This window comes from Nannobrachium achirus (genome assembly GCF_963921795.1).
Source record: "Nannobrachium achirus genome assembly, chromosome: 23".
NCBI classification, from domain to species: domain Eukaryota; kingdom Metazoa; phylum Chordata; class Actinopteri; order Myctophiformes; family Myctophidae; genus Nannobrachium; species Nannobrachium achirus.
In genome coordinates this window covers 16,357,475-16,369,925 of record NC_137830.1, presented here as the reverse complement: position 1 = coordinate 16,369,925, position 12,451 = coordinate 16,357,475, and positions in this window count along the sequence as shown.

Sequence of the window (12,451 nt, the reverse complement as noted above, 5' to 3'; positions counted from 1 at the left end):
CTGATCCTCTAAACTAAGTAATCATCCACGTTTTATTGGTGGATCCCACCCATCTGGTACCCAGTTATGATAAAAATGAAAAAAAGAAAATTTGCAAAAACCGTTGCAAATACTCTTACCCAGATCTGGTCATTGATTGCTAGTTAAGACCGAGGGCCAATGATAAGAAGGGAACAGAAATGTGGGTGTGCTCTCACTGCCTTAAATGTGCAAATGTTTGGGAGACGCCTCCAGTTGGCTGTAGCTGGGAGGATATGATGTCACTGGCAGGACATGTGCTTCCTGCTATGCGTTGAATCAAATGTAGGTTCATGTTTGTCTCAATGGGTGCTTATTGTTAACGTGTGCTACAGCACACGAGAGTTCTCTGGACCGCACACCCAGAGTGTTAATTTATCCTTTCACACTCGTGTGTAGAAATGTAACTAAATGTGACTCCTTGGGTCTGTTTGGTTGTATTTGTACACTTTGGCACTCTTTTACAGTGTACGTGTAGTCTGAAAAGCAGCCTCATTTATTTTATTTTGTAAGTCCTTGGTGCTTCATGCCACCAATTCGTGTTTCTGACAGTAAGAGTCTACAAGCAGATGGGGATCGTTCTGTATTTGAAATCAAAGCTGACCAATATTGTAGAAACATTAAAAAAGGGGGTGGGATATTTTTTAGTTCTCGTTTTCACCCAGTTGAGCTGGGTTCACTTGAACTGACATGAGCACAACCCAACCCGTTTGGTTTTCTAACCCGAAGAGCATGTTTTGAGCTTTGTAAAAGGAGATATATACTGAACAGAAACTTTTACTTTTACGTATGCGCGTATTGGACGTAAGCCATTTTGAATTTTGATTGTCCTTGCTTTGTTTAAGGAGTGGGTTGGTTTTGCACAGTTGAGAAGGGGTGGGTTGTAAATATACAAAGTCTTGCACAGTGAATCAAAGATGCATTCTGCCCTGTTTGATGTTACATTATGCTTAACCCGCTGACAAAGAAATATATAGTGTACTTTGAAAACAGAAGAATTACATGCAAAAACCCAACACACTGTCAGAAACAGGTGTATGTCTTGTGATTGGTTGTTTTGCCTATGCAGGAGGCATAATGATGTGTACAGTGTGAAACTTTTTGTTTTGTTTTACTCGGCAACAATACATTAGCTGTTTCAACTTAATCACTGACCAAGACAACAGAACTATAGGCACTTTTACTGTATTCTCTAATCATCCAATAATAATTTCTATGCCAATTAGGAACGCTTACAATTCCCATAAGCTCTTTCATCTGTCATTTGAACACAAGGTTTCATCGCTGTCTGAGGTAAAGAGGCTAACTTGCTGCCGTACTGTATAATTCTGTAACAACCAACAGGTGCTACTGTTCAAGTAAAACCTACCAGAGACCAAGAAGTCAGCTGATGACATTGTCACAACCTCAGGACAATCTTATACTGTACAATCCTACCTATACATTCAACTTTACAGGTGTCTCTACAGCCAAGTCTCACATCTGGCACACATTGCTAGTTAACTTGGGCAGCCTTACCTTTGCAAGGGTGTGTTGTTACATACCATGGGTGTGCTACCCTTGAGGATGGAATTATAACCTAGTCGGTACCTAAAGTATGTTTCAAAAAAATGTAATGCATTTGTCCCACAATACCTTCTTGCTATTCTTCCATTTGCAGACCTATACCACCGGTTCAGTTTTACACTGTAATAGTGTATGCCATTGTACTCAACTGGCACATGTTACACTTGCAATTACATCTCAAATGAAACCATAGCATTTACTCCGGTTTGAGAGATCTTTCTTTTTATTTTTGTTCTTTTTTTTTAAGTGAAACATTTGTCCGTAAATGTTTTATATTTTGTACATTTGTATGTAACATATCATGTAAATAGACAGAGACAGTGATTTAAATCATCTGGAGGATTTTGTAGTCTTTGTAAAGCCCTAATAAATGGTATTTGGTGTCACACATGCAAACCGCAATGCTTGAGTCCATGTTCATTTGGTTGTCTTAAAATGTATTTGATAGCCAGTGGTTTGAAAAATGAAAAAACAAAGATAGGATAGTATGGTTAAGCATAGAGCAGTTAACTTCAAGCAATGAATCTGTTTTACTGAATTCACACTTTGCATGGTAATAATTATAATACTTTATTATGAATAAACTTTTAAGACCCATGAATTTACTTGGCAAATCTAAACAATGATTTACTTTGCATGTGTTCCGTTGGGAACGTATGCCACTCCAGTTTAGCCTATGCAACACCTGTTGTAAGAGTACCCGTTGTCAGGGTGCACGGGTTTATATACCTAACCCATTTCAGAATAGCTTACCTAGTACAGTGTTATAGAACTCAAAAGCCAGTCTAACTTAAATGTAGCCTACTACATACCACAGTATGCTATTTTCATACTGTCTAGTATCTAGTAAATACAGTAGTGTCCATTTTGGGCGGGGCCCATATGACATAAAAACTATCAAGTGAGATAAAAGGTGCATTTTATATAGCAGCTTTATTCACTTAGACATTCACCCACTGTTATCGGAGGAAAGCATGCAAGGCACCAACCAGCCCACCAGGAGCAAATTAGGATTCAGTGTCTTGCCCATGTTTACAGGAGGAGCCAGGATTTGAACCTTAGACCCACGGTTCACCGGTCAACCTATCCTACCTCCTGAGCTACAGCCACCCCCTTTATCAGTTGCCCCTGCTACAGACAATTTGCAGGTTCAAGTACCATTCCATAAAGGTACTGGAGGACCATCAGGCAACCGTGTCATTCCTCTGTTTCCTGACAGAGGAATGGTGGTGGATTCATTCTTAAAGAACTCTGTCCAGCTATCCTTTTACAGAAAGAAATTAAAATTAGCTGGAGTATTTCAATTTAACTTCTCTAACTGACGGCTACAAAAGAACACTTAGACAGACACATCTGCAAAGTGTGGCAGTGATGGTGTGGTCTGGTGGTCTAATCATTAGACTCCATCAGAATGCATTGGGCTTTAAAATACTTTGGGTAGCTTAGTTGGAAGAGAAGTTGGCTCCTAATTATAGGGTCATGGAAATCCTGGCATTGGTCTCTAATTTCTGAGTAATTTGCTGTGATTGGTCTTCTCATTTCTTTCTCTTTTAAAAGGCCATTGTCATTGACAATGCATTGGGCGCTTAAAGTTAAATATTTCACTACAAATGATTTAGAGGAGAAGGCCTTATGCACACCTACAGGGACAGGTGCGTTGGAACAGTGACAATGACGAATGGAGAAGAAAGAGTCCCGCACACTGTCTTCACTCACAATAGATTTAATACAACGTTTCGGTCGTTCAGACCTTCATCAGGCCTGACTACAAATTATTTAAAAGTAAAACTCCCATGCATGCATGTCCAGAGTAAGGTGGATTCTAGGTTAAAGTTAAATAAGCTGTGTGTGTGTGTGTGTGTGTGTGTGTGTGTGTGTGTGTGTGTGAGAGAGAGACGGAACCATGAGGTAAAGTGGTACTAAAATTGGCTTGAATGGATTGACTACATTGCCAATCTTTTCTGTAATGTAACGCAGCCTAAAGACAGCACCCTGTTGTCTTAGAATAGGCTCTATGCATATACGCCATTTTGTTCTACTTCCGGGTGTCTTTCGACTTCCATCACAGGTGTTACCGATGATACTAATGAAGGGTCTGTTCCGTTCTGGTCAAACAGAGTCAGGGTGCTGCTATTGTGCATGTTGGCTCACTGGAAACACTCTGCTACACCAGTGGGTCTCAAAGTGTCCTTGAGTGGGTTCCAAATGTCCCCATACAGGTGTGTAACTCTGAGAGTGTACAAATGGAAGCAAATTGATTCCATTTGTTGATTCCATTTGTACAAAGTTATGGGGGTCCTTGAAATTAAAGAACCACTGTGCAATAAATCAAACAGAGCCTTAATTAGTATCATCAGTAACACCTGTGAAGGAAGTCGAAAGACACCCGGAAGTAGAACAAAATGGTGTATATGCATAGAGCCTATTAGAGACAGCTAGAACGTGATACTAGATATTTTGAAAAGCATGGTGGGGCCCCTTTAAAAATGTTCAAGAGTAGTTTCAGTGAGATAACCTTGATGTAGTCGTGGTTATGATATCGGCCTTATTGCCAGGAGGTCCCCAGTTCTATCCCAGCAAGAGTAGTTCTAATACTTTTACTTAACTCTTTTACCTTCATCTAATATCTGATATTTTAGTGACTATTATGCAAGAGACCACAATTAACAGGAACCATGGTGGAGTTGTGGTTAAGAAGCAATCCCTTTATGTAAGTGGTTCTGGGTTCAAATCCTCAGAGCATGTTTTTCCAAGTTCAAACTGGAACTACCACAAGCAGAACTAAAACTTGCCACAAAAAGTTCGGAAATCTAACTTTGGTCGATTATATCTCCCCCTTAATAAACCCAAATGGTATTGTGTTTTATATCATTTTTTTTTGTTTTTTCATTGCTGATTTGTCACCTTTACAACGAGGTACAGCTTGTAAGCATCGGGCATTCGAGGCATGAGCTACACAGCCAAACGTGTGGGTTGCGCTGACCCAAAATTTGCCAACATTCGGTCCATTATATCCCCCCTTTAATTGTGCCAAATGGTATTGTGTTTGATATCATTGTTATCGTTGATTCGTCACCTTTACAATGAGGTACAGTTTGTAAGGATCTGGCATTCGTGGAATGAATCGGCTGGAGAAACACAGCCATACGTGTGGGTAGCGCTCCTCCCAAAATTGTCAAAATGGCCTGGCAGGCCTGCAGTACTGTTCTTTTGGTCTTCACCTTTGTTACTTGGGGCATTGAATGATTGCACTCTCTCACAGTAATAAGGAAAAGAAAAAACAACACATATTGGCAATTTTTACACTTTATTAATGTTAAGCTCAGTGTCAGAGAAGCCCAAAACGAGAGTAAATGCCAGCAGAACAGTATATTGCAAGCCATTTTGGCAAATTCTGGTCGGCGCTACCCACACGTTTAGCTGTGTAGCTCATGCCTCAAATGCCCGATGCTTACAAGCTGTACTTTGTTGTAAAGGTGACAAATCAACGATAAAAATTATATAAAACACAATACCATTTGGGTTTATTAAAGGGGATCAAAACCAGCATAGAATCTTCTCTGTATTTCATCTAGTTCTTTTTGCACCTTTACCTAACCTTTTACTGAAACTGTGCAAGAGAAGGAGATATATGCAAACATTCATGGAGTAGTGGTTAAGGTGAAAGCCTAATGACCAGAAGGTTATCAGTTCAAACCTGACAAGGATGTTGCTCAAAGTTTTTTCCTATACTTTTAACTATTCTTCACTTGAAATTGTGTAAGAGAACTGGACAGACCAGATATTAAATTCAATAGTGTAGAGGTTAAGATGCAGCCCTTGTAAACAGGAGGTTTTGGGTTCAAAACCAGCATAGAATTGTCTCTGTATTTCATCTAGTTCTTTTTGCACCATTACCTAACCTTTTACTGAATATGTGCAAGAGAACAATATTTATGCAAACATTCATGGAGTAGTGGTTAAGGTGAAGGCCTAGTGACCAGAAGGTCATCAGTTCAAACCTGGCAAGGATGTTGCTCTAAGTTTTTTCCTATACTTTTAACTATTCTTCACTTGAAATTGTGCAAGAGAACTGGACAGACCAGATATTAAATTCAATAGTGTAGACGTTAAGATGCAACCATTGTAAACAGGAGGTTTTGGGTTCAAAACCAGCATAGAATTTTCTCTGTATTTCATCTAGTTCTTTTTGCACCTTTACCTAACCTTTTACTTAAAATGTGCAAGAGAAGAAGATTTATGCAAACATTCATGGAGTAGTGGTTAAGGTGAAGGCCTAGTGACCAGAAGGTCATCAGTTCAAACCTGGCAAGGATGTTGCTCAAAGTTTTTTCCTATACTTTTAACTATTCTTCACTTGAAATTGTGCAAGAGAACTGGACAGAACAGATATCAAATTCAATAGTGTAGACGTTAAGATGCAACCCTTGTAAACAGGAGGTTTTGGGTTCAAAACCAGCATAGAATTTTCTCTGTATTTCATCTAGTTCTTTTTGCACCTTTACCTAACCTTTTACTGAAAATGTGCAAGAGAAGAAGATTTATGCAAACATTCATGGAGTAGTGGTTAAGGTGAAGGCCTAGTGACCAGAAGGTTATCAGTTCAAACCTGACAAGGATGTTGCTCAAAGTTTTTTCCTATACTTTTAACTATTCTTCACTTGAAATTGTGTAAGAGAACTGGACAGACCAGATATTAAATTCAATAGTGTAGAGGTTAAGATGCAGCCCTTGTAAACAGGAGGTTTTGGGTTCAAAACCAGCATAGAATTGTCTCTGTATTTCATCTAGTTCTTTTTGCACCATTACCTAACCTTTTACTGAATATGTGCAAGAGAACAATATTTATGCAAACATTCATGGAGTAGTGGTTAAGGTGAAGGCCTAGTGACCAGAAGGTCATCAGTTCAAACCTGGCAAGGATGTTGCTCTAAGTTTTTTCCTATACTTTTAACTATTCTTCACTTGAAATTGTGCAAGAGAACTGGACAGACCAGATATTAAATTCAATAGTGTAGACGTTAAGATGCAACCATTGTAAACAGGAGGTTTTGGGTTCAAAACCAGCATAGAATTTTCTCTGTATTTCATCTAGTTCTTTTTTCACCTTTACCTAACCTTTTACTTAAAATGTGCAAGAGAAGAAGATTTATGCAAACATTCATGGAGTAGTGGTTAAGGTGAAGGCCTAGTGACCAGAAGGTCATCAGTTCAAACCTGGCAAGGATGTTGCTCTAAGTTTTTTCCTATACTTTTAACTATTCTTCACTTGAAATTGTGCAAGAGAACTGGACAGACCAGATATTAAATTCAATAGTGTAGACGTTAAGATGCAACCATTGTAAACAGGAGGTTTTGGGTTCAAAACCAGCATAGAATTTTCTCTGTATTTCATCTAGTTCTTTTTGCACCTTTACCTAACCTTTTACTTAAAATGTGCAAGAGAAGAAGATTTATGCAAACATTCATGGAGTAGTGGTTAAGGTGAAGGCCTAGTGACCAGAAGGTCATCAGTTCAAACCTGGCAAGGATGTTGCTCTAAGTTTTTTCCTATACTTTTAACTATTCTTCACTTGAAATTGTGTAAGAGAACTGGACAGACCAGATATTAAATTCAATAGTGTAGAGGTTAAGATGCAGCCCTTGTAAACAGGGGGTTTTGGGTTCAAAACCAGCATAGAATTGTCTCTGTATTTCATCTAGTTCTTTTTGCACCTTTACCTAACCTTTTACTGAATATGTGCAAGAGAACAATATTTATGCAAACATTCATGGAGTAGTGGTTAAGGTGAAGGCCTAGTGACCAGAAGGTTATCAGTTCAAACCTGGCAAGGATGTTGCTCAAAGTTTTCTCCTATACTTTTAACTAATCTTCACTTGAAATTGTGCAAGAGAACCTTTGCTTTAAGAGCCATGGTGGTGCAGTGGAGTAGATACAGTGCCAGCAAGCAGCAGGTTCCTGGTTCAAACCTAGGATAGTGAGTGTTCAAAGTTTTACCTGGCTCTTGTACCTTTACCTCTAATGTTTCAGTTAACAGCATGCAAGAGAAGTGATTTAGTAAGAACCACAGTGGTGAAGTGGTTAAGAAAACTGCCTCAGAGTTCAAAGACTGCAAGTTCAAACCTCACCAATGGTGAAGGAAAAGTGCAAAACAGGGCACAAGGGAAAATCCCCAAGAATTGTAAAATGAAAATTGCCAAAATGTAAAACCGAAAGATGGAAAAAGACAGTAAACATCAGCATGTAAGATGTACTACACTAATGAGATTCCGAAAGCAACGGCTTGAGATGGGCGGGGACGGCAACGGTTCGAGATGGGTGACAACGGCAACGCCTCGAGGTGGGCGGAGATGGGCGGCGACGGCAATGACTCAAGATGAGCGGTGACGCCAACGGCTCGAGATGGGCGGTGACGGCAACGGCTCGAGGTGGACGGTGACGGCAACGGCTCGATATGGGCGGGAACGGCTCGAGATGGACGGAAATGGGCGGTGACGGCAACGCCCCGAGGTGAGCGGAGATGGGCGGTGACGGCAACGGCTCGAGGTGAACGGAGATGGGCGGAGACGGCAACGGCTCAAGGTGGGTGGAGACGAAAGGAGGCGAAGAAGGGGAAAAGCAAACAAAACTTTTTTTTAAATTTGATTTACATTTTAAGCCCCTCCCCACCTGAGGGAGTCTTCTTATGGACAAAAACTGAAATCACCTGGATTCAAACCCCCAACCTTCTGCTTACGAGTCCTGTGCTTTACCTTTCCACCACCAGGTCATTCACACTTAAGTTATGTTTTAGGTCATATTTAAAGTTGAAGCAACAGATGGCAGGTCAAAACATACAAATATTTAAATATTCGCATATTTAATGTATTGTTCTGTTTTTTCCATCATTACGCATACATTTTGGTATTTACATTAAAATAATTAATTGCTATAAATTTAAGGCATTGTCGTACTACACCCAGTCATGGCATGCAACATATCACATTAATGAACAATTATAAGCTGAGACACATAGTTATCAACTGCATTCAGTTTTTTAACTGATTCTAGACAGCTTTCTGCCTGTTTGACTTGAAACCTACATAAAATAGATTCCAACCACTTGAATTCCATGTTTTTGTTACAACATAAAAACCTCTCCTCAACCATTAATAAAGGCTATGCGCATGCATAAAGTGAATGGCAAATTGAGCGGAAAATCGAGTGTCAATGTGATTGCCTGGTTATTAAACCAGACACAACAACACCCCCTGGCGGTAGTGGTGTTGGCAAAGTGAGTTTAACATTGTTTAACATCATTTAATGCAATCAGATAGGACCTTTCTGTTTGGATGTATGGGCTGTCAAGGCCAGAAAGTCGTTTTTGCCACTCAATAGGTGTTCCCACATAACATCCGGGTATGATGATGATGTCACGCACATACCCTCTATAGGCCTATATATAGTAAAGAAACTCATATCATAAGACACAACATATAGGCTATATCATAAGACACAACATATAGGCTACTGTAATAATACTATCAAAAACATGAACCTAACTAACCCTACTGTATGTCGTAAAAAAACACGACAAGGTGGATTTTGATTTAATTTCTTTATTGACACAAATGTATATTAATAAACACCTGTCAAAAGGATTTCCATTGAGTAGTGTGTGTGTGTGTGTGTGTGTGTGTGTGTGTGTGTGTGTGTGTGTGTGTGTGTGTGTGTGTGTGTGTGTGTGTGTGTGTGTGCGCGCGCGTGCGTGCGTGCGTGCGTGCGTGCGTGCATCTGTTGGGAGGAGAGCAGATATAATTATTACAGGAAAACAAAATCAACAATACATTAATTAATAACATTTCCAATTGACCATTTAATTAAAATAACATTAAAACAATATGGGTGTATAGAACCCGTTTTTAATGTCCCAAATGGTGTTGATTTGTGGTGTTGAGGGCAGTTCACACTGAGCACTATAAAATACAATGGTGAACCATATAGTCATAGTTATAGTGTGAATGGCCTTTTGATGTTAGGGTCAATTCTTGTGGTGTTAGGATATATTTGTATGGTGTGTGGGTTAAATTCCTACCCTCTGGTAACACTCTAACAGGATGCGGTCTAGTAGAGAAGGAGTTCTGTGCATCAGGATCCTGATCCACTTCCTCAACAGTGGATCCACCCTGAAGGTCAAACACAAAGGTCATTAACTGATGCAAAATTATATTTATAATCCATTCATTTCAACAGTAGAATAATGATCAGATACTATAGCTATAGACAGTTATATCTATAATCCATCCGAGGACAAATATAATTACTCAGGATTCCTTGTTCCCTGTTGTCTCAATCTGAAGCGGTCAAAGTAGTTCTTTCACATTTTGTCAGGAGATATGTCAGCCCTTGGGTGTTTTAAAATGTTCTAATGTGGCCCCCTTTGAAAAAGGAATGTGGCCCCCTTTGAAAAAGGTTTGGACACCCCTGATTTAGGAGGTCTAAATCTGCCTCAAATCTTAATGGGAGGAGAACGGCCCTGTGTGAGTGATTCAGATTGTAACTCTAATGTACGCCTGTGCTCAAAGAAGTTATAACTCACATTCACTTATAATCAGTGATCTACTGCCATTTGCTATACAGCATATACCCTAGAACACTCACAGCCATGGTTTTCCTTTGTTTTAGTAAAATAGTCTGATAACAACAACATTATGCTCAATTTGGGGCAGAGGGTCTCCTTCACCTACCGGGAGTTTGTGTGCAAAGTTTGAGCTGCACTCGTACATGCGCACACGTGCACACAGTGTGAAGTGAGCTGTGCTATTTATGAGCTAATTTTCATTAAGTGTCCCGCAAAGCTTGGCCAATGTGACCCTGGGCGTACAACACACATTGAGCGCTTTGAGCCAAAATGTAGGCCAGATGTAGGCCACGTTTCAGAGCCTGGACAAAGCTAGATGTGGGAGCTTAGCTCATTCCAGGAGCACGCTTATAAACAACATCTGTCCCATCTGCACTGGGGCTGTAATGCTACACCACTGATAGATAACATCCCAATCAAACAATAGATTAAAAACTACATCAGTGACATTACAATAAAGGCATTTAGCAGGCGAGTGCATCTCTCCATTCTGACATGTCTCCTTTCCAACACTAACCCTATCTCTTACCCTAACCCTAACCTCTATGGAAGTGTTGCCACACCGACAATAAGAAGTCACTGTCGGAGTGGCGACAATGGAGAGCGCCCCCCTTAGCAGACAATCCTCCATTCAGAGCGACTTACATTAAGCAAGGTAAACACATAGGCCTACAGTACATAGAATGCAGAGAGATAGTGAAGTGCCTCAGTAAACTATAGGATCACATAGAGACAGCGTTAGTACTTCAGTATATGATCACATACTGCTGAGGGGGTCACAAACAATATAGGAATCCTTTTTGTTTATTTTATTTTTTACATTAACCACTTAATAACTTAACCAGCATCCCTATTCTAGTGCGAACATTCGCCAAAAATAGCCGATTTACATGCTCACAACACGTCGCAGTGATTTTGTGAAGAGGGGAAAACCAATGTCATAACCAATACAAGTAGCCAAAGGTCATGTTAAATGTCTGAAAATACACATGAACATGAATACAACACAACAATGATGATGACAGTGATGTCAAACAAGTCTATGAAATCCATCAGAATGTTTGATCTGCACACTGAAACTATGGGATAGCAGGCAAACAATGAACCTAGCATCAGTCTGAATAACATGCTTTCTAAATGACAATTCTAACATTGTGGTCAAGAAAAACAAGCCTAAGTAACAAAAACACAAGAATGATATGTACAGTACATCTGCATGGTCGTCATATCTAGGTCAGTCACGAACATCAATCCAGCACAATGTGGAAGGGACACGCTCTCTTCTCCTCCAGGCTAGTTTGTTAGTCCAGTGGTTCTCACCCGTGACACCCAAAATAATCATAGTTGAACTGGGGAGTGGGGACCCCCCCACCCTGACAAGCACTTGAAATAGCAGGAGTTGAGGTATTACATTTAGTTTGACTCGGTTCCACAGATATTAAATATTGTGAAAATAGCTGATCGACAAGCTCAAAATGCTTGGAGCTTGTAGATCGGAAATTTTCAAAATGTTTGCCTCTTAATTTTCAAAATGTTTGCCTCTTTCTTATATTATTTGACAATTTGGCCAATGTTTGACCAGTTTTTATATAGTTAATTAATTTTGATACAATAATGATATTTCTCTTACAAATTAATGGTATTTACAGTAGACAGGTCAGGGGGGAGCCGGAGGTAAGGATAGGCTTTGTCTTATTTTTTTTACCACTCCAAAATCATGTGGGGACCCCCCTGGGGGTCCTGACCCACAGGTTGAGAACCACTGTGTTAGTGGAGCAGCCACAGCCCACTCTGTAGTCACTAATGTCAGCTGTTCTGGTGTGAAGGGTTACAGGGAGAGTGAAGTGTTAGGGTAGGGGTGTGCGATATGGAAAAATACAATATCACAATATTCTTCCAAGCTGTATCACAATACACAATCTCATTATGATTCTTTTTCATGTTGTTTTTTATGGTTATTTTTCAATTTACTTAACAGTACAACCATCTACATCCTCAAAGTGGGGTCCAGGGACACTATGGGTTCCTTTTGGGAGGTCTAAATGGACCCTTACAAGTATAGATAGATAGATAGCTTTATTATCCCAAGGGGGAAATTCAGTTGTCCAGTTATAGCATAGCAGTATACAGTATTTACAAAGTTACAGAGAAGTAAGACAAAAGATAGATAAGAGTAAAAGAAAAAAAAAAGAGCAGTACAGTACCAATAAAGAAAAGGTGCATCAATAGAGGGGGTGAATAATATA